This window comes from Schistocerca serialis, chromosome 3 (genome assembly GCF_023864345.2).
Source record: "Schistocerca serialis cubense isolate TAMUIC-IGC-003099 chromosome 3, iqSchSeri2.2, whole genome shotgun sequence".
Classification (NCBI taxonomy): Eukaryota; Metazoa; Arthropoda; class Insecta; order Orthoptera; family Acrididae; genus Schistocerca; species Schistocerca serialis.
In genome coordinates this window covers 89251817-89275915 of record NC_064640.1, presented here as the reverse complement: position 1 = coordinate 89275915, position 24099 = coordinate 89251817, and the positions used below count along the sequence as shown (strand labels likewise).

The 24099-nt window shown below is 45.0% G+C and overlaps 1 protein-coding gene and 1 pseudogene across 1 annotated transcript in view; one reads left to right on the top strand and one right to left on the bottom strand.

Moving 5' to 3' along the window:
- LOC126470696 (thrombospondin type-1 domain-containing protein 1-like) overlaps positions 1–24099 on the top strand; it is a gene marked incomplete at both ends in the record, with an annotated part of 365133 nt that overhangs the window by 40163 nt on the left and 300871 nt on the right. The window lies entirely within an intron of this gene.
- On the bottom strand, positions 8093–8210 carry LOC126472104 (5S ribosomal RNA; annotated as a pseudogene).

Below are 24099 nucleotides of genomic sequence, written 5' to 3'. Positions count from 1 at the left end.
AAACGTCAGAGGTTTAGTACGGTAGGAGAGTGTGAATATAAATATGGAGGACTGATGGGTAGTACTGATGGAGAAGGAGTGGATGTTGGAGAGACATAAAGGAAGGAGTACTCTGAGATGTCGGTGAGACCATAATGTGAAAGGGGAAAAGTGGGTAAGGAGAGATGGAGAAAGAAGGGGAAAAAAAGGATCCGTGGTGAGGTAACATGGATGGTATGGAATTATAGTTGGTAGGATGGGTAAACGTCGGGAGGATTTCAAGGTCTGGGGGAGGGAGACGGTTGAAATGCTGTTGGGAGAGGATGTGGTTAATGTGCAGGTGTAGGGTTGATGTAATGTACTGGTATAAGCGCTGCAGCGTGCTAGGAACAGATGTTAGTGGGGAGAAAGTAGAATTATTGTAGTCGAGTTTGCGGATGGTGTAAGTTTTCTCGAAGGTGTTCAGTTGTGAGTGAGGAGAGCTAGGAATTTGATGAGATGATAATGAGTCGATGTGGGGATAGGTAAACATATGCAGAAAGTAAGGCCGAGTGCATGACTACGAAATATATCTGTTGTGTTGCGATGATAAAATGTAAAATGTGTCATGTCACAGAGGTAAATATCGTATGTCTGTCCTTAGTTTTAATAAGGTACATGTTGCGACTGTCAGACTCGAGTTTGCTTGGTTTGCTGAGAAATCAAGATTTGTTACGAAAATAACATGAATATGTGTCTAATACGAATATGTGTCTCTTAAGTTTCAGATATTTAAGTCACTCAATTAAAGTATGAAACACGTCACTTTAAAATAATAACAGTACAAGTCAAAGTACTTCGGTACACCGTTCATTTTGCAAGTAACAATCTTCCCCAACAATGCGTACGCTCCCCCAGTATCGTTAAACACTTGTGTTTGTTTCACATTCACACTAAAGCAACTATTGCTACGTTGTGTTTCCACATTAATTAAGCAGGCAATCACTGATCAAGGAAGCCTTTTCACTTACGTTCTACTAGCAATACTTTTCTCGACGAAAATTACTTATATTCAGACATGATACTGTATCAACCATACATCTCTTAATTAATACCCCATGCCTTTCCGCGAATTAAGTGAATTACTGTAACACTTTTCTATATAAACCGATATAACGTTTTTAACTATTATTACCAAATCCTGCAGGTTATTTATCCGCGATTAGTACGGACACGGACTCCAGTACCACATTAAGACGGCGCGTGACCACTAGCGATGACACATTGTACATGAAGACACTGCTGCGTCACAGAAAAGGCGCACTCGGTTCTGACAGTTCCAGAAGCCAGCGATAAGTATGGAATACATTATCGATATGTTATTATATCAAAGATAGCAGTGGTCTTTACAACGTTCGAGGATTTGGAGGAACTGATAGAAAGAAGAAAGAAAACTGGCGTTCTACGGGTCGGAGGGTGGAATGACAGACCCCTTAATCGGGCAGGTACGTTAGAAAATTTAAAAAGGGAAATGGATAGGTTAAGGTTAGATATAGTGGGAATTAGTGAAGTTCGGTGGCAGGAGGAACAAGACTTTTGGTCAGATGAATACAGGGTTGTAAATACAAAATCAAATAGGGGTAATGCAGGACTACGTTTAATAATGAATAAAAAATAGGAGTGCGGGTAAGCTACTAAAAACAGCTTAGTGAACTCATTATTGTGGCCAAGATAGACACGAAGCTCATGCCTACTACAGTAGTACAAGTTTATATGCCAACTGGCTCTGCAGATGATGAAGAAATTGATGAAATGTAGGCTGAGATAAAAGAAATTATTCAGGTAGTGAAGGGAGACGAAAATTTAATAGTCATGGGTGACTGGTACTCGAGAGTAGGAAAAGGGAAGGAAGGAAACATACACTCCTGGAAATTGAAATAAGAACACCGTGAATTCATTGTCCCAGGAAGGGGAAACTTTATTGACACATTCCTGGGGTCAGATACATCACATGATCACACTGACAGAACCACAGGCACATAGACACAGGCAACAGAGCATGCACAATGTCGGCACTAGTACAGTGTATATCCACCTTTCGCAGCAATGCAGGCTGCTATTCTCCCATGGAGACGATCGTAGAGATGCTGGATGTAGTCCTGTGGAACGGCTTGCCATACCATTTCCACCTGGCGCCTCAGTTGGACCAGCGTTCGTGCTGGACGTGCAGACCGCGTGAGACGACGCTTCATCCAGTCCCAAACATGCTCAATGGGGGACAGATCCGGAGATCTTGCTGGCCAGGGTAGTTGACTTACACCTTCTAGAGCACGTTGGGTAGCACGGGATACATGCGGACGTGCATTGTCCTGTTGGAACAGCAAGTTCCCTTGCCGGTCTAGGAATGGTAGAACGATGGGTTCGATGACGGTTTGGATGTACCGTGCACTATTCAGTGTCCCCTCGACGATCACCAGTGGTGAGTGTAGGAGATCGCTCCCCACACCATGATGCCGGGTGTTGGCCCTGTGTGCCTCGGTCGTATGCAGTCCTGATTGTGGCGCTCACCTGCACGGCGCCAAACACGCATACGACCATCATTGGCACCAAGGCAGAAGCGACTCTCATCGCTGAAGACGACACGTCTCCATTCGTCCCTCCATTCACGCCTGTCGCGACACCACTGGAGGCGGGCTGCACGATGTTGGGGCGTGAGCGGAAGACGGCCTAACGGTGTGCGGGACCGTAGCCCAGCTTCATGGGGACGGTTGCGAATGGTCCTCGCCGATACCCCAGGAGCAACAGTGTCCCTAAGTTGCTGGGAAGTGGCGGTGCGGTCCCCTACGGCACTGCGTAGGATCCTACGGTCTTGGCGTGCATCCGTGCGTCGCTGCGGTCCGGTCCCAGGTCGACGGGCACGTGCACCTTCCGCCGACCACTGGCGACAACATCGATGTACTGTGGAGACCTCACGCCCCACGTGTTGAGCAATTCGGCGGTACGTCCACCCGGCCTCCCGCATGCCCACTATACGCCCTCGCTCAAAGTCCGTCAACTGCACATACGGTTCACATCCACGCTGTCGCGGCATGCTACCAGTGTTAAAGACTGCGATGGAGCTCCGTATGCCACGGCAAACTGGCTGACACTGACGACGGTGGTGCACAAATGCTGCGCAGCTAGCGCCATTCGACGGCCAACACCGCGGTTCCTGGTGTGTCCGGTGTGCCGTGCGTGTGATCATTGCTTGTACAGCCCTCTCGCAGTGTCCGGATCAAGTATGGTGGGTGTGACACACCGGTGTCAATGTGTTCTTTTTTCCATTTCCAGGAGTGTAGTAGGTGAATATGGATTGGGGGTAAGGAATGAAAGAGGAAGCCGTATGGTAGAATTTTCCGCAGAGCATAACTTAATCATAGCTAACACTTGGTTCAAGAATCATAAAAGAAGTTTGTATGGTTCAAATTGCTCTGAGTACTATGGGACTTAACATCTTAGGTCATCAGTCCCCTAGAACTTAGAACTACTTAAACCTAACTAACGTAAGGACATCACACACATCCATGCTCGAGGCAGGATTCGAACCTGCGACCGTAGCAGTCCCGCGGTTCCGGACTGAAGGGCTTAGAACCGCACGGCTAAAAGAAGGTTGTATACATGCAAGAATCCTGGAGATACTAGAAGGTATCAGATAGATTATATAATGGTAAGACAGAGATTTATTAACCAGGTTTTAAATTGTAAGACATTTCCAGGGGCAGATGTGGACTCTGACCACAATCTATTGGTTATGAACTGTAGATTAAAACTGAAGAAACTGCAAAAAGATGGGAATTTAAGGAGATGGGACCTGGATAAACTGACTAAACCAGAGGTTGTACAGAGTTTCAGGTAGGGCATAAAGGAAAATTGACAGGACTGGGGGAAAGAAGTACAGTAGAAGAAGAATGGGTAGCTCTAAGGGATGAAGTAGTGAAGGCAGCAGAGGATCAAGTAGGTAAAAAGACGAGGGCTAGTAGAAATCCTTGGGTAACAGAAGAAATATTGAATTTAATTGATGAAAGGAGAAAATATAAAAATGCAGTAAATGAAGCAGGCAAAAATGAATACAAACGTCTCAAAAATGAGATCGACAGGAAGTGCAAAATGGCTAAGCAGGGATGGCTAGAGGACAAATGTAAGGGTTTAGAGGCTTATCTCACTAGAGGTAAGATAGATACTACCCACAGGAAAATTTAAGAGACCTTCGAAGAGAAGAGAACCACTTGTATGAATATCAAGACCTCAGATGGAAACCCAGTTCTAAGCAAAGAAGGGAAAGCAGAGGGGTGGAAGGAGTATATAGAGGGTCTATACAAGCGTGATCTACTTGAGGACAATATTATGGAAATGGAAGAGGGTGTAGATGAAGATGAAATGGGAGATACGATACTGCGTGAAGAGTTTGACAGAGCACTGAAAGACCTGAGTCGAAACAAGGCCTCGGGATTAAACAACATTCCATTAGAGCTACTGACGGCCCTGGGAGAGCCAGTCCTGACAAAACTCTACCATCTGGTGAGCAAGATGTATGAGACAGGCGAAATACCCTCAGACTTCAAGAAGAATATAATAATTCCAATCCCAAAGAAAGCAGATGTTGACAGATGTGAAAATTACCGAACTGTCTGTTTAATAAGTCACAGCTGCAAACTACTAACGCGATTTCTTTACAGACGAATGGAAAAACTAGTAGAAGTTGACCTCAGGGAAGATCAGTTTGGATTCCGTAGAAATGTTGGAACACGTGAGGCAATACTGACCTTACGACTTATCATAGAAGAAATATTAAGGAAAGGCAAACCTACGTTTCTAGCATTTGTAGACTAAGAGAAAGCTTTTGACGATGTTGACTGGAATACTCTCTTTCAAATTTTAAAGGTGGCAGGCGTAAAATACAGGGAGCGAAAGGCTATTTACAATTTGTACAGAAGCCAGATGGCAGTTATAAGAGTCGAAGGGCATGAAAGGGAAGCAGTGGCTTGGGAAGGGAGTGAGACAGGGTTGTAGCCTGTCCCCGATGTTATTCAATCTGTATATTGAGCAAGCAGTAAAGGAAACAAAAGAAAAATTCGGAGTAGGTATTAAAGTCCATGGAGAAGAAATAAAAACTTTGAGGTTTGCCGATGACATTGTAATTCTGTCAGAGACTACAAAGGACTTGGATGAGCAGTTGAACGGAATAGACAGTGTATTGAAAGGAGGATATAAGATGAACATCAACAAAAGCAAAACGAGGATAATGGAATGTAGTCGAATTAAGTCGGGTGATGCTGAGGGAATTAGAGTAGGAAATGAGACACTTAAAGTAGTAAAGTAGTTTTGCTATTTGAGGAGGAAAATAACTGATGATTGTCGAAGTAGAGAGGATATAAAATGTAGACTGGCAATGGCAAGGAAAGCGTTTCTGAAGAAGAGAAATTTGTTAACATCGAGAATAGATTTAAGAGTCAGGATGTCGTTTCTGAAAGTATTTGTATGGAGTGTAGCCATGTATGGAAGTGAAACGTGGACGATAAATAGTTTAGACAAGAAGAGAATAGAAGCTTTCGAAATGTGGTGCTACAGAAGAATGCTGAAGATTAGATGGGTATATCACATAACTAATGAGGATGTATTGAATAAAATTGGAGTGAAGAGGAGTTTGTGGCACAACTTGACAAGAAGAAGGGACCGGTTGGTAGGACATGTTCTGAGGCATCAAGGGATCACAAATTTAGCATTGGATGGCAGCGTGGAGGGTAAAAATCGTAGAGGGAGACCAAGAGATGAATACACTAAGGAGATTCAGAAGGATGTAGGTTGCAGTAAGTACTGTTAGATGAAGAAGCTTGCACAGGGTAGAGTAGCATGGAGAGCTGCATCAAACCAGTCTCAGGACTGAAGACCACAACGATAGAAATTTGGAGGAGCGGATATCGATGCAATATTTGCATAGGAGAGGATCAAGGTTTTTGAGACGGGAGAATAATAGTGGGATGTAATCTCCAAGTTTGGCCAGTTGGTAGCTTCAATTGTTTGTCTGTTATGGGCTTCCTGCTTGATGGTTACCAGGTGTAGTCGGTCGACGGGTAGTCCAATAAATTTTGGCGTTATAGTTAACTGAACAGGACCGTTGTAAATGGTGAATTCGATTCATGGAGACGGATGCTGCCAATAAATGGGTCAAATGGCTCTGAGCACTATAGGACGTAACATCTAAGGTCATCAGTCCCCTAAAACTTAGAACTACTTAAACCTAACTAACCTAAGGACATCACACACATCCATGCCCGAGGCAGGATTCGAGCCTGCGACCGTAGCAGTCGCGCGGTTCTGGACTGAAGCGGCTAGAACTGCTCGGCCAGAACGGCCGGCTTGTGTATGTCGATCGCGTACGTGACAATGAGTAGAGGGGACGGAGACTTAGGCCACACACACAGTGGGCTGTAACAGATAGATTTTTGTTGTTAGGTTTTATCCTATCTTTCTTACGGAGTTCTTAAAATCATATAAAATAGATTCCCGGGGTTCTACACCGAAACTGCAGGACATTGAAATTAACTGTCAGAACTATTTGTTTAAACTGAATTCCTACGAGACTGATATTTATCACTGATTTTCAACAGAAATAATTATAAAAAAACTTCTCTGTGACAAAGAACATGAGACTGCCGGATAATGATGGGACAGTTCATCTATAATTTAAGTTAGCATTTTTTTCTGTTTTCACTGAGGAGGTACGCCATTTATATTTAGCTGTAAGGATTGTCGCACGGTGGCCGTAGTGGTCTGGTAGGAATAACACTAGACACGCGCCATGTAGGTCCTGGGTTCAATCCTGCGTAGGGGCGGGTATTTTACCTCGTCCCATCCCCTCCAGGAAGTCCCCAGGTCCACTTATACTACTATAAAGTGGGGATCCTTTCCGGGGGTAAAAGGCGGAACCACCACTCTCCTCCTCCTAGTGTCGCTGCGGCAAAAGGCTGCACTTTATGTGCAATCGGGCCAATAGCCTGGTCACGAGCGTGCACCACACACCCTACTTAACATAATGACACAGAGGAATCGACTTGATTCGGTTGTTTTATGGTAGATTCAGGCAATGTCTCGATGCTTCCGAGTGTGATTCATAACAGCAGTAAACTTTACATGTCGAACGCACGTAAAGAAGATGTGATAAATAAATGCTTTACAGATGTCTGAATGTTCAAGATGAAAACATATCAGGCTTCCGTCAAAAGTGACTTGATAATTAGAGGAAAAGCTTGATCAAGTGATCACAGCGAATAGGCGTCTCATCTGCATTACAATTTCCAGGTATTACACAAAACAGTTAGCACGAAAGAATTATCCATCATCCGGATGGGACGGAAATAGGTAGATGCGATGTACATGAGCAGACAAACAAATGATTACAATTTCAGAAAAAAATGATGATTTATTCAGCAGAAAGAGTTTCACAAACTTAGCAAATCGATAAAGCGTTGATCCACCTCCGACTCTTAAGCAAGCAGTTATTCGACTTAACATTGACTGACAGTTGCTGGATGTCCTCCTGGGGAATATCGTGCCAAATTCTGTCCAATTAGAGCGTTGGATTGCCATAATACCGAGCTGGTTGGAGGGACCTGCCCATAATACTCCAGACGTTCTTAATTGGCGAGAGATCCGGAGACCTTGATAACCATGGTAGACAGGCCCGGTTAGAGAACATTCTTCCACACACACTACTAATAATTTGGTACTCCCTCCCTCCCCTTCTTTTGCCTCGTGTCAGTTTTCGCTAATAATTGTGATAACTACTGTATACAAAACTTGCCCTTGGACGAGCTAGGTACCCCTCTCAGCTTGAAGCCACAAGCGGCCGCTGCTATTTTTTTTCTAATTGTAGTACATTCTGTACACTCCATCTTCAGGCCAAGAGTGGCCTACCGGGACCATGCGACCGCCGCGTCACCCTCAGTGGAGGATGCTGATTGGGGGGGGGGGGGGGGGGCGTGGGGTCAGCACACCGCTCTCCCGGTCGTTATGATGGTATTCTTGACCGAAGCCGCTACTATTCGGTTGAGTAGCTGCTCAATTGGCATCACGAGGCTGAGTGCACCCCAAAAAATGGCAACAGCGCATGGCGGCCTGGATGGTCACCCATCCAAGTGCCGACCACGCCCGACAGCGTTTAACTTCGGTGATCGCACGGGAACTGGTGTATCCACTGCGGCAAGGCCGTTGCCCAATCCATTCTGTACAGAAAACTTAAACTTATGGCGCCTCTGGCGCTGCTCTCAGCTTGGTGCCCCAACGCTGGCTTGCGTCGCTCGGGTTTTAAACCGGCCCTGACGATAACATTCGGTAAGCACGAAGAAAAGCCATGTATGGGAAGGCATTACCTTGGTGCAATGTAAGCCCAGGATGGCTTTCCAAGAAGGGCAACAAGATGGGGTGTAAAATGTCGTCGATGTACATCGTGTTGTAAGGGTGGCACAGATGACTACCGAAGGGGCCCTCATATGAAAAGAAGTGGCAACCCAGGCCATTATTTCTGGTTGTCAGGGCGTATGGCGGACGACACTCAGGCTGGTATCCCGCCATTGTCTGGGGTGGCTCCAGACACGTCTTTGGCCTGGAATCTTATTGATCGGAGTAGAATTGTATTCAATGATGAGTTCTGCTTTGAACTGAGCCCCAATGATCAGCAAATACGTGTCTTTTGTTGCCCTTCATTTTAAGCCATCCTAGGCTTACATTCAGCAAGATAATACCCGCCTGCACTGGGCGAGAGTGTCTACTGCTTGTCTTCGTGCTCACCAACCCCTACTTTGGCTAGGAAAGTCGCCAGATCTCTCCCTAACTGAGAACGTTTGGAGCATTATGGGCACAGACCTTGCAACCCGCTGGGGATTTTGATAATGTGAAGAGCCAGTTGGACAAAACTTGGCACGGTATGCCTCAGCAGGACACCAAACAACTCTGTCACTCAATGAAAAGCCGAATAACTGCTTGCATAAGGGCCAGAGGTAGACCAACACTGTACTGAATTGTTCAGTTTGTGAAGCCCTTTCTGTTGTATGAATCATCCAATTTTTCTAAAATTGTAGTCAATTGTTTGTCTGTAAATGTGCAACACATCTCCCGATTTCGGTCCCATTCGGATAATTTCTTTGTGGTGCATCTTTTTTTTGTCTTAGAGTGTATGTTAATGACGGTGCACACGCTGTAATGAGTAATACAGTTACTATGAAATCCTATGCTCACAGATAACTGTAACATAAATAGCGGAAACAACAACCTTGGCTGCAGAAAGACTGCAGTTTATATTCGTTCTTTAAAAGTGGCTAACAAACACAAGTATTACAAGAATATGGGTTTAAACTAAGGGCACTGGCGAAAAGGGATAGGAGAGCGAGAGATAGAGCATCGCTATACAACAGGAGTAATGAAGAGAGCGAGTGAAGAAGCTAGCAGATTGATTGAGAAAGGGTGCGTGCGATGACGTCTGTAGCACGATGGACAGCCAGCACTGCGGTTGCGGCTTCCCTTGAGACGGTTGCAGAGAGGCCTGCGCACCAGATATGGACAAACTCGTTCATCCTTGGAAACTAGTTCACTGCTGATCGTTCTTTTTTGGGAACCGTTCATTTTTACTCGTTCACCATTCATTTGTGCTTGGTATATGGTTCTCATGGAAAACTGAAAACTGGTAGTGTAGGTGACTGAAGGATGGAGGGCACCAAGATGGGGCACTTGCCTCCCCCCTGGAGTATAGAGTTTTTATTCATTACAGAATTCTTACACACTATTAGAAGTAATTTCCGTGATTCTGCAGAACCTCTCGTTTAGCCAACTGTAGCGTTGTGTGCCTGATCGCAGGGAAATAATATAGGGTGGCGCACGGAAAACCGGCCTCGAGTACAGACTGCTCGCCAATTACGGACGATGTGTTGCCCGTTACGAGCAGATACAACTAACAGACAAACATGTAATAATTAGGCAGTGAAGAAATAACAAGCTAATGCAAGCAACAATTGCGAAACAATCAATGACGATGTGTAGAGAGCTGGAGAAGAGAACATGAAAAACTCGCGCGACGCGCATGGTCTATAGCTCATGCAGTCTTGGTAACCTGTTGGTGGCTGTTTCCCAACTTGTCTTGTATAAAATTCTTCGTTTCGACTTCCACTAAATAGCTATGATACGTTGTAAACAATAATCGTTTACACCCTATATATACTTCACGTTGTCTCTGAGATCGTAGGCGAAGTAGAGACTTTATGGAAGCATAAAATAAAATGTGGTTTTCTTATCATACTTGTGTCACACGCTTAGTAAAAATTAGGCTTTTATGTTACATTATTAAAGTTAATGCAGCAATAATAATAATAATTAAGTTCGCAGTAATAAAGTTTTTGGTTTGGAAGCTCCTTATGAACAAATGTTTTTTAGATAATAAGTAAATACGATTTTATGGGAATCTATATCTTTTCAAGTGGAGAGGCACCGCTTTTCTTACTGAGCCAAAATGACCCACAACCCACTTTTTTTTTTCAAAGAAACCTAACTAGCAGGTAATGCAAATTGGAAACAACCAAACTTAAAAATAATTAGAGCCTTCCTAAATGTAATGTTTTGTATATGAAAGATACACGAAAATCGTTTTATATGAATTTTGTTACACTAAAAATTAAGCAACTTATTGAAAGTTAGTTGCTAAATCAAGTCGATGAAACCAAAAAATATAGGAATAACAAAAAAAACTTGCCTTGTTATAAGTATGTCTTCTGCTGTTCATCGATATAATGAAGGGAGCTGATATGCCCTTTTGTTACCTGAAAAGACGTACCTATTAGATACAACGTAATTTTTATGTAATTTACGTAACTATAAAATACTTTTTGATTACCGGTCGTGGACCCTGAATAGCCACAACCAAGTGCAAGAACAGTTTGGAACACATGTAAAATGGGCGAGTGCAGTGAACGAAACGAACAACTGGATACTGAACAACTTGGAGCAGTCGGCAGTGGAACTGGGACAGGTGGTCATGCGAAGAACGAAGAGTGCGGCCAAGGGAGACCGAGACTGAGACGAGCACGCGACCGAGGCTGGAACGAGAACTGCCGAAGTGACCGCCGTGACCGAAGTGAACTAGTGAACTATGAACTGAACGTCCATCGTTCCCGGGAACTATAAGTAGACCGCCGCGACCGAAGTGAACCATGAACCGATTCGTTCCTCGGTTCTTTCGTTCATCTTGGTGAACCGTTCCTTTGCACCCGTTCGTTCGCGAACTACCCATCTCTACTGCCGACAAAGGTGCCCCCAACGACAACAGCAGTGCCATCACGTCATCTCTTCAGAAGAGGCCTGCTCCTATGCACAGCATCACATGGAGACTCCAAGGACAAGGAAGATTTCCAGATAGCGTCAGACGGGCCCAGCAGCTATTGTGATAGTGTGGGGCGCCACTGGGTACACATACCGGTAATTCGGGCAGCAGCCGTTACCGTTCTGACATATTAAGGTCGGTGGCTTTGCTTTCTCTTCCAGTTCTGCACCACGTTCTCTCTCAGCAAGATAATTCAAGAAGCTATGTTGCCCGTGCTGTCGTTATCTATCCGGATACGGAGGGTTTTGGACTGTAGCCCTGGCCACTGGCCAGATCTCTTACCCACTGGAAACATCTGGTGTTGGGTTGCCGTGAGACTGGTTGCCACCAGTCGCTAATCACTATGATCGATGAACTTTGGACTAGATTTGAAGCAGCATGCAATGTACCCGTTTGTATCTTCAATGCTCATTTCGACTAAATGACCGGCAAGGTTAGAGCCATCGTTGAAACCAGATGTTTGAGTTCTGTGTACTAATACACAAAGGAACTGAAGACATTTGGCGCACCTATGACATTTTCACTACAAACTTTATTCTGTAATACCTAGAGGCTCCAACTTTCTTATAGCATTAGCTGCGTGTGTTTACAGTAACATATCTTAAAACCATAAATTAACAGCTACACGTTTTAGATAAAATACTGATAATTATAACATCATTGCATTGCGTCATTTTACCCGACATACCGTGTAAAACGATGTAGTGAGAGGAGTAAGTTGGAGCAAGGAATGGTATAAGAGATTTAGTTCAAAAAGGGCTCTGAGCACTATGGGACTCAACTGCTGAGGTCATCAGTCCCCTAGAACTTAGAACTACTTAAACCTAACTAACCTAACTAACCTAAGGACATCACACACAGCCATGCCCGAGGCAGGATTCGAACCTGCGACCGTAGCGGTCGCGTGGTTCCAGACTGTAGCGCCTAGAACCGCTCGGCCACTTCGGCCGGCAGGTTTAGTTCCACACATCTTATAATACAAAATATATGTATTAAATATTATGTTTGTTGGACAAAACATTGAACAACATGGTTCAAAAAAGAAAATAGCGAAAATATCAGATTAATTACCTATGGAATAGATATAAAACAATGTTAATAGTTTTATTATAAAATAGTGACGAAAATAAAGAAGAAGACTCGAGTATAAGCGTATTCAGTAATTGGTCTCTTGGATATTTGTAAAATAACTAACACTTCTTCAGACAGGATTCACAGTTATAATTTCCAGGACTGTCCCACCCACTGCATTCAGAACAACACCAAAGAAAACAAGTAATACAACTGTACCTTTTCTCGTCATATTTGCCAAATTCACCACACACTATGCACAAATCTTCTACTCTGGTATGTGTGCTGCATGGTTCTGTCTAATAGAAGTCCCATTATGAACATCAACGATGGAATTTTGTAATTCATTCGCCGTCGAAGAAGATCTCTTTATTTTACGGGTGTATGTCTTTGGCATTTGAGGAGAGGAACCCAGTCTTATAAAAAGACGCAGTAGGTCATTTTGCCTTTCAGTAAATATGCCTTAGCATATCTCATTTAGCTACCTACTTTCATTAGTGTGAAGCTGATGTGGGGTAAAATGACGCATTCGACTTTTGTGCGTCAAATTGGTCTTTTTTCCTTTATTGGATTTCGATCCCCCCCAGACGGAGAGCGGGCTGGCAACAGCACAATACGCCGCCCTACAGCCTACAGAAAAGTTAAAAAACAGCACCAGGAGATATGAAAAGCAAACAAAAGCAGGCGATAAAACGGTGACTGCTAAAAACTGAAACATGAAGAAAAAGATACAAAGAAAATGTGAAAACAAAACAGTCGTCGATGCTGATTAAAACACATAGGAAGTAGACAGGCAAAATTTAAAAAATATGGCGACAGTCTGGTTTCTGTTCACATGAGATAAAAAAAAAACACAACTAGCGACAGTATGGTGGCTGTTTGCAACACTGACAACGGACGCACAACACTGAACATTCACTTAAAACAGCACTATAGAGGCGACGCGGCGGAACATGGCAGGGGGGATGGGGGTGGGAGGGGGAGGACCTGTACCAATGAGGGGAAAAAGGGGGGAGGAGAGGAAAGGAAGAAAGAGGGGAGCCGACGGAGGGAGGAGACATAGAAAAAGGGGGGCTGGGCGGACGCTAGAAGGAGTGGGATAGGCAGTAGAGGGGGAGCATAAACGACTCGGGGGAGAGAAGGGAGGCAGAGAGAGGGTAGATGGGGAAAAAACGGGATGGAAGGGGGAGGAGAGGGAGCCCAGGAAAAGGACAGAGGAAGGGAGGGGGAGGTGAGGATCAGATTTGATAGGAGGGATAAATGGAGGGAGATAGGGCATCATCTGGGAGGGGCAGTTGACGGAAGCCACCTTGGGAAAGGAGATGAAGGCTGTAGAGGTGGAGGGTAGCGGGACACAACGGTGAAGGCGCGGCAGAGGGTAGGGGTTGGAGAGGAGAGGAGCAACCAAGGGATGAGGGGGATCAAGGCGGCGGGAGGTGTAAAGGACATGGATATGTTTGAGGAAAAGGAGCAGGTGGGGAAAGGAATCAGCTCGTAGAGGATCGTCGTGGAGGGTGGGAGGCGCATACGGAAGGCGAGACGGAGTGCATGGTGCTCAAGGATCTTCAAATTACCCCAACAGGCATGGCTAGTAAAAACTATAGTTCCACACTTGCGCTATGCTTAAGAAAAATAATACTTATATAATCGTGAGTGTTAATTGCAGAAATAGGCATAACAACTAAAACTTGTATTTTATCATAAAAGGAAATGGCTTATCTCTTAGAAACTGGAGATGAAATATTACATGAAACAAAGACAAAACAAACTCTTGCTTCTTGCGCCAACAACTGGCAAGTAACTCTTCTCGCACTCTGTGTGGTTATTTGTATTACTGAGCACCAGATGGCAGCACCAACCAGACAAGAGTAGCTCTTCCAGTTAAAAAAAATATTGACGTGCGTTATTTTACCCTCTGTGCCAATTTCCCCTACTTTCCCCTACCCATGTTACCGTAGTGATATTCAGACATGCACTGGAAGTCATGTGGATTTAAATAACATCTTACGTTATTGTGACGTTCCTAAAATTCACACGGTACCAGCCTCAGTTACATTTAAACACCGGAGCGAGAACACTTACCAACATTCACAGCGCCTGAGTCGAAGACCCATCTATAGGGCTACTTTATCAGCATGACACCCTGAATACATACTGCTCCACCCTCAGACCTCGAATGCCTTCTGAGTACTGCGTATCTCTAATTCCCGCGTCCCACCGAAAAGAAGACCTTGAAAACCACACCAACCAACCACGGCTCGTGGTTATTTGTTGACCTATCAGAGAATGTCTGAAGATGGCCTTGTAAGCCGAAAACCGGTTAACACAATAAAAGTAATACTGTAGAACAAAAGCAAATTAATGCTTTTCACTTATTGTAATGTTCTTAATGTTCTACCAAGAACCGACGGAAGATTCAATTAACACGAAAGAAAAATTGTTGTCAGAAATCCTCTCCTCTCTTTTGATGAGTCCCAGAGGAGTTCGCGCCAAAACATTAGCTGCCAATCAGAGCTCCGCTCTTGCCTTTATTGTATGAATTACTAAAATCAAACAGGCCGCACTAAGAATAAGGTTTAATTAACCAACGTGCTTCAGTGAGGCTACTACAGAAATAGTAGTGGCCGTTGTGAATGAGATTCAGAATCGATAACTGACGAGAGTTTCGACCGTAGGGCGTCGCCGTGCGGTAGCAGTTTGCGTGTCGCGTGGAAGGCCATGGTGAGAGGAAACGATCGTAAACACAAGAAATGTGTCTGCAAATATCAGGCCGCTTCGTCGTTCTAATCTAGTGGTTATATTACACGAAATATGACTTAGTTAGTAGTTCCTGTATGAAGCACTGTGTTCCTTGTAACTATTTCGTGAGTGAAATATCAGGAGTGACCCTGACATTACATGTTCTATTAAGGGAGTACGACGTCATAAGGGCCGACTTGGAGCAGGAGAGGCACCACAGGACATTTTTATTTGCCAGCGGGAAATCCGGGTTCGAGTGCACAGTTTGAGTCGTAACACGACGTCCTGTGGCTGAACGAAAAGCATTATTCAACGTGGTGGCGTTGCTGTCACAGTTCATTCGAGCCATAATCCTTAGGTAGTGGTCATCCACTGCAGTAGTAGTCCTTGGGCGGCCTGAGCGAGGCATGTCATCGACAGTTCCTGTCTCTCTGTATCTTCTCCATGTCCGAACGACATTGCTTTGGTTCACTCCGAGACGCCTGGACACTTCCCTTGTTGAGAGTCCTTCCTGGCACAAAGTAAGAATGCGGAGGCGATCGAACCGCGGTACTGACCGTCTAGGCATGGTTGAACTACAGACAACACGAGAACACGATCCATGTACCTCCTTCCTGGTGGAATGACTGGAACTGATCGGCTGTCGGACCCCCTCCGTCTAATAGGCGCTACTCATGCATGGTTGTTTACATCTTTAGGTGGGTTTAGTACCATCGCTGAACAGTCAAAGGGACTGTGATACAATATCCAAAGTCAACGTCTGTCTTGAGCAGTATTTGAATCCGCGGTGATGCAAAACTTTTTTGATGTGTGTAACATGCCGGCTTCTGTTGTAGGCGAGGGTAAACACCGATAAGTGGAAACGTCCATTAATGACTGGGCCAGTCTAGTGTTAGAGAAAACTACACAAATAAGTAATCCTGGTACAATAACTGCATTTATTAGAACACTCGAATGCAACTTAGAGCTTGGGTATAATTGAATACAAATTTCACTTCCTGGAACAGGCAATTCCAATAATTAAGACTACAACCTGACATACTGTACAAATCTGAAAGTGCCTCTTAGAAGTACGTCTCTACCAAGTTATCTTTCAAGAGGACTTCCTTTAGGTTTACTGTACTGCTGGCGATACCATTCAGTGGTGACTTCCATAGATGGTAACTCGCTGCTTTCTCAGCATGGACTCCAACAGTGGAATGATCGTACTGTGAACTCGCTGTGAAATTAATCTTGAGGCACGTCGGTGCTGATTATATTATCACGCAGATGAATATACTCAGTTCGCGTGATTGGCTCCTGCTGGACAATATGATAAACTGCTTCCAGGATATTATCCAGGGGGCGATTGGAGGAAGGCTTGGTAAAGTAGTTCCGTCGGCTGCGGTGCCCTCTTGAGGTGCCCGCCACTGTCATCCCTGCACAACAGCTGTGCCTGCTGATTATGTGACGAGTGACGTTGTGCCGTACAATGAGATGTCTGGCGGTCGCTGGAGGACGTAACATCCCCATCCCCCTCCCCCTCATGGGTAGAGGAGCGAAGAACCTTCGGTGTGAACCATAACCGCGACTGTGGTAATGTCTGTCTGGTGCCCAATCGTTACTTGACATAGTAGATCGCTGCCTCCATGCTACAAACCAGTAAAAGTGAAACGTCCACTTCCTCCCTGCAGGAAGACAGGATAAAGGCTCCTGGAGCTGAGATGGGGACGGGCCAAAGAAACTGATGTTCAAGAGATAGGTCAGATGCGGAAGGGCAGCAGGTGCGCTCGGCCTGGCTTACCCATGGGAGGCATCTATGGGGAAGCAAAGGCCTAGATGGAGCACTGCCGTAGCACAGGAGGGGAGCTAGGAGCACCAGGAGCGTTGTCATGGAGGACCACAGATCCAGACAGAAGGTGCTGCCCAAAGAGATAGTGAGACACTCCCAGTGGTGACATGTTCCCGAGAGAATAGTGCCTGGAAGGAGAGCAGTATTGAATAGTGGCTTCTGTCTGAAGAACATCAGCAAAAGAACCCTTCGTGGTGGAGGACGTGGCTGGTGGGTCCTTCCGAGGCACATACAGCTAGCCACACTGGAAGATGAAGGATCGTGCAGCATGAAGTAAGCTTCAGAGTCTGACATTATGGGGTGAGGAAGGTTGTGGACTGCATAGATTCGCTGATGCACTTGGGCAATGGGAGGCATCCGTGAAATGTCTCATCTTGTGACTTATGTGCACGTGGTGAAATCATTCAGGATGACAATCCAGTTTGCGTCCTGAAGGTGCTCAAAGGTGTGGAAGAGCAGCCGATACCCTGGTGGCAGTTGCTCCGAACCAGGTGTGGCAGCAAATAGTGTGGCACCACTGTCGGCCACCTCTGAGATCTGGACGTGGGTGCTTGAATCATGGATACATAGACACAGACGCTGTAGAAGATAAGGGCTCAAAATGTTAGTTGAGGTGCGCGAGTGAGTAACAAGTAAGTGTCCCAGATCACTGACTGAACTGTAATCCTCATGCACCTGACAGCTACATCGAAGTGGAAACTCGTGGTTATTATAGCTTTTGAGAGTACCAGAGGAGAACAGTTGCGGAGAAATAGTTAAAGCATAAGTACCTGCATTAATAATAGATTTAGAAGACACAGTATCCATTTTAAATTGAACAATGTGTCAGACAATGGTCATAATCCACAAAAATCTCATCACCAAAATGTTCAAGAATGGAGACAACATTATTCTGAATAACACTGGACTCGCATTCGGGAGGACGACGGTTCAATCCCGCGTCCGGCCATCCTGATTTAGGTTTTCCGTGATTTCCCTAAATCACTCCAGGCAAATGCCGGGATGGTTCCTCTGAAAGGGCACGGCCGACTTCCTTCCCCATCCTTCTCTAATCCGATGAGACCGATGACCACGCTGTCTGGTCTCCTTCCCCAAAACCAACCAACCAACCAACCATTATTCTGAATAGAACTGACAGGATAACAAATAGTATTATCGTTATCTATACTATCTGTAGTTGAAAAACTCTGTGAGCAGTATCACTATTAGAACATCGTAAGTGAATATGATACATCTTATTCTCAAACTGATTGATATAAGAATCAGTTTATCAAGCATGAGTTTACGAGTCATATAGAAAGACTGGATCGTCTGTAGCACTGGAAGGACCGGTGCGGTGCAGTGTTTGTAAAAATACTTCAGCTTTGTGACCCCATTTGTGGCCAAATAAGCATTTCAGGCGCCGAGAAGGACAGCACGACATGTCATGGTGGATGAATTAATGGGCATGAGATTTGACGGGCGACGTCAGATTACTGGTAAGGGGCGAGTCCTGGTCCTGTGGTATAGCCCAGGTTCTGGTGGTGAGTCACCCGTCGATGAAATGGAGTCCGGGTTTTGAGGTGCAGCGTAATGCCTAGGTGACCGACAACCAGCAAGAGAAGGGGATGGAGCCGAATCCTGAAGTGTGGCCCGAGGTCCTGACTTTCGTCGGCAACGGCATCTGAAACACACCAGGATCGTCGCATTGAAATGCTCTTGCAAATTTTTGAGCCTGTCGGAAAGTATGCACCACTAACAGACATTCTTTTAATGAGGTGTTGCTCAGTCAAAGGAGGTCGTTCTAGAGACCTGAGTGGGACAGCAACACGCAACATATCTCTGACCGTGGAAACCACATAAGACCTGAGTCATTTCGAATTTTCATATGCAAACTGCCAGTCACGGATTAGGAATTACAAGGAAGCAATCCATTCAGTATATGATTGTCCTAATTTCTTTTAACAACGAAAAAACTTTTGACGAGATGCTGTCACAGGAAGGTTAGCCTGAAAATATGTACCTAGTTTATACGTTATGCTTGTATAACTCAATTCACTGGTCCCAGGCCGGGTCGAACAGGGGGAACACGAGGAATGATCGCCGAACGTCAAGGCAGTGATGCGTCACGTCCTCCAGGTAGCATAGCAACCGGCCCTGAGCAACTTCCAGTATGTCCAGCGTAGTCTGTAGGGATTGGAAAAGAGTAAACATGGGAACAGAGAAGTCACAGGTTCTACCATCTGAAAAATTACGCATGCAATAAGAACTAGTAGCGCAGAACGCACAACCAATGTCTGGGGGTGAGCAAAACACTGTCCAGAGTTCCAGCACTAGGTGACTGTGGAAATGGTGGAACCACCAACAAAATACCCAGAGAACAGAGCAAGCACCCTGCACTGCAGTCGATTTGTGAAAATACGTAAAAAGTTCTACGACATAGACAGCCACAATGTCAATGCGTATCACTTGGAAACCGGCCGACCGCTACGGTCGCAGGTTCGAATCCTGCCTCGAGCATGGATGTGTGTGATGTCCTTAGGTTAGTTAGGTTTAATTAGTTCTAAGTTCTAGGCGACTGATAACCTCAGAAGTTAAGTCGCATAGTGCTCAGAGCCATTTTGAACCAATATTCAAACCTGAGCACATGTAGGGAAAGTGGAGGCTTCGAATCAAATAATGATTACGTGCAAAAGATGCGCCAACGTTGCATGCGTGTCACCAGTACCACTGCTATGTTTGTCAACACAGCTGTTACAATGACCGACTGCCACCAGTGTAATCCGCTGGACTATAGTAAGTGAGATTATATGTTGATAATTGGCCGGCCGGAGTGGCCGTGCGGTTATAGGCGCTGCAGTCTGGAACCGAGCGACCGCTATGGTCGCAGGTTCGAATCCTGCCTCGGGCATGGATGTGTGTGATGTCCTTAGGTTAGTTAGGTTTAATTAGTTCTAAGTTCTAGGCGACTGATGACCTCAGACGTTAAGTCGCATAGTGCTCAGAGCCATTTGAACCATTTTTTTATTGATAATTGGGGACGTCCACTAACAACTGTGCCAGGGTAGTGTCGGAGACAACTACACAAATAAGTAATCCAGGTACAATAACTACAGTTATTAGAACACTCGACCGGAACGCAGAACTGTGGTATAACTGAATGCAAACAACACTTCACGGAACAGGTACTTCCAGTAACTAAGTCTGCAACCTGATAAACAGAACAAGCCTGGCAGTTCCTATTACAAGTCCGTATCCGCCAAGTCATCTTCCGAGATGACTTCCTATAGGTCCACGGTACTGGGGACGATACAACTCACAGGTGAGTGCTGTAGACGGTAGCTCGCTGGCATCGGAGCATGGACTCCAACCGTGGACTGATCGTGCTGTGAACTCGCTGTGCAATGACTAGAAGCCCGCTGGATCCGGTTGCATTATCACGCGGGTGAGCACACTCAATCCGCGTAATTGGCTGCCACTAGCCGACGTGACGAAGTGCTTGATAACTTGATGTCATCTAGTGGGTGATAGGCATCCGTGGAAGGGGTGGCAAATTAGTTCCGGCGGCTGCGGTGCCCTATTGAGCAGCCGCAGCTGTCAACCTTACGAAACGGCCTCGCCTGCTGAATATGTAACCGGTGGCACCGTTTCGAGTAAAGAGACGCCGGCCGGCGCGCGTTGGAAGACATACAACTCACAGTTTATAAGCTGCCCTTGTTTTAACAGTAACAAATGACCAATTTTAAAACAACAGTAATGTCACATCCCAATGGCACCATTTAGCAATAGTCTGTAAAATCTTAAATGGTGGCCTTTTACTTGTTTGGAAAAGTATATATTTGTGTAATGTTGATAATATTTATCCAGGAGCGGGCACGTGTGTAATCAAGCATTCACCTCGAAGAGGATAAAATCATCATGCACTTTAGTGGCTGTATAATCACACAGGGTAACATGTTTACAAAGAAACACATTCTCAGTGCCACAGTGTGTGTATTTCGAAGAAAATTCACAGCCCTGGCACGTGTTTTGTGATGACCGCACCGATTAGTAATTGTAGGAACTGCGCTTTATTGCTCGCTATCAGTGTGAGTTTAGTAGGGTTCCATTCTATTGTCTATTGTCTCGAAAGATGCTCTTGCAGTTCCTTCGTCCCTGATACTGACATTTGGTGTCATTTCAAGAGCCTCGCAAAACTTTTGCCAATCGCACAATAACTCTTTGGTTATTCAGATGGAATATCACATCATGTATTGATCATGAACAAGAGTTTGATATTTACTTTTCCTTTTACTGCAATCTTCAGCGATACACTTCCACACAGGTGCTGCGTCTTTTGTAATGTCGACTACACTCCTTACATAACGCTGATGTATCGGTCCTATATTACGTAGTGAAGCCAGTAAATAGCTTTCTTGATCTATCTAATGCCTGCTTGGGTGCCCACCACCTACATTTAATTTTCATCACAATCATGATTACGAGTAAATCTCTGCTTCAACCAGTTTCTTAATCAATTTGTTTCTTTCCCTCCTTCTCCTAGTAAATTCCAAAATTTATCTGTCCATTATTCGCTACAAATCCATCAGATTTTGAGTGATTCTCGCATTAGAAGACCAAGTCTTACAGCCGGAAGACAACAACGGTAATTCACATCGATTAAAAACATTACGTTTTAAACACATCTGAAAGCTGGGCCTTATGATCTAGCGGTAAAGTGCGTGCCTAGAAACAGAGAGATCTCAGTATCTTATCCCGGCAGACTGTAGAAGTTTTCAGCCTGTCTTTAATGGACCATGGGTGTTCAACAAGTAATTCGACACCTTTTTTCTGAAAGCAGGTTGGTTTTATTCAGGATTACAATACAACATCCCCACACCTTTGACTACTAAACCCTACTTTTTGAACATAACCTTCGTTCAATGCTACGGCCTTACGCCACGTTACTGGGAGGGCTTGTATGCCTGTATGGTACCACTCTACTAGTACATGTCGGAGCCAACGTCTTGCTGCACCAATAACCCCCCTCCCACCACCACCCCCTTCCTCCAATCATCCACGTGCTGATTTCCGCGGAGTTTCCAAACAGTTGGAAATCGGAAGTTGCGAAATGCAGGCTGTAGGGTGGATGAGGAAGAACAGTCCAATGAAGTTTTGTGAGCTTTTCTTGGGTGCAAAGATTTGTATTAGGCCTTGCACTGTCAAGCAGAACGAGAAGTTCGTTTGTATTTTTATTTTTTTTCGTGTTGACGAACACGCTGAAATAGTTTCTTAAGTTTCCTGAGAGTAGAACAATACAATTCAGAGTTGATCGTTGCACCATGACGGAGGGCATCAAACAGAATGAACCCTTCAGAGTCCTCGAACACCGTCGCCATGACACTACCGTCTGAGGGTCCGGCTTTGAACCTTCTCTTCGGAGGTGAGGTGGTGTGGCAACAGTCCATGGATTGCCGTTTTGTTTCCTGTTCGAAGTGATGAACCTGTGTTTCATCGCCTGTGACGGTATTTGACAAAAAAATTGTCACTATCAGTCTAGTAACGCGAAAGCAATTCCGCACAGATGATTCTATGTTGTTGTTTATGATCTTCTGATAGACGGCAACGAACCTAGCCGTCACACACCTTTCGGTACACCAACTGGTGGACGAATGTGTCAGCACGAAACACATCGGAATGTATTTAGATATATCAGACGTAGAAAGGGTCATGTTTGCTTTTGTGTTTATTTTGTTGGCTGTCTAACCAGTCCAGTTGTGCAGCGAGGTATCTGATTGTGATCCGTCGATCACCTAGAAAGAGAGTGTCCACACGTTCCAACACTGCAGGGGTCACAGCTGTGTGCGGCCGGCTGGCACGCGGGAGATCTGACAGGTTTGCGCTACCTAGCAGCAATGATGACGGAGGCCTCATCGAACTATGCACCGTGATTTTGTTCATTGCCAAGTGTCCACAGACATTTTGCAAGCACCAGTGAACATCTGCAATGCTATGGTTTTTCTCTAAAAGAAACTCGATGACATCTCTCTGCATGGAACGCACCTCCGTTATATACGCCATTTGAAGGCTATGTATAGCACTGCCTCCTATCGGAGCTTTATGAAACTATAGGGACTGAAGCGAGAACCTTCCCCGGTGTCCCATAACAAATTACGCATTTTTTTAACCGAAATTGACTGAGAAAAATGTGTTGCATTACTCATTGAACACCTCTCGTAGCATTCACATCTCAGCGTTGTGAGGGATCACCAGGCATGGCATGTTGTTCGGGTTCCATGTTATTCTGTAAGTCCCTTCTCCCGTGTTGGTTATAGAGAGCCTGACATTTACCTGCCCTACCAGCTATTGGTCAACCCCACCGAGTCAATCTCATCATAGCTTCCTCTCCCTCCCCTCACCATATATCCTTACCTCCCCTCCCCCCCCCCCATTTTCACTTCTGCCTTTCTTTCCCCAACCCCCTTTCTCCCAACTGTTAGTATCAACAATCTCCCCCTCTACCTCACCCCCGCTTCTGTCGCAACAGCCACTCCTGCCCAATCGCTTCTGTGCACCAGTCTTCCATTCTTATATCCCCATATTTCCACCCTCTTCACCGGCCACCTTTTCCCCTTCAACAACTGACTCCCTATCCTGTAGCAGGTCCTTCCAGTTTATAGTGACAGAAACGTGCATGTTTTACATAAGTGTTTCGGCATCACGTTTTAAATATTTTAAATGTGTGCTTGTTGTGTTTCATTTACATTTTGTTCTTACTGTTTTTAATTTCCAGTGCAAGAATTCATCCATCCTATATCTGAAAACTTCCATTTTATTTTTCACCTTTAAATAGTTTTAAAATTCATTATAGCTGTTCCCAGTATCTGTTTCTTGTTTATTGTCTCGTTTAACTTTTCATTGTTAACTGGCTGAAGTACGTGTTTCCTGTACCACCCTGCCCATATGGGGTGTGGGGGTTGAAATAACAATAAAGAAAAAAATCGCTAGCGTGGCGTCCAATCCAAATACTTGCACTCGGCCATTGAACCACACATACGAAACGTATTTAGATATACCAAACATAGAGAGGGCCACATCGCTTTAGCGTTTATTTCTTTGGCTGTCTAACCAGTCGTCG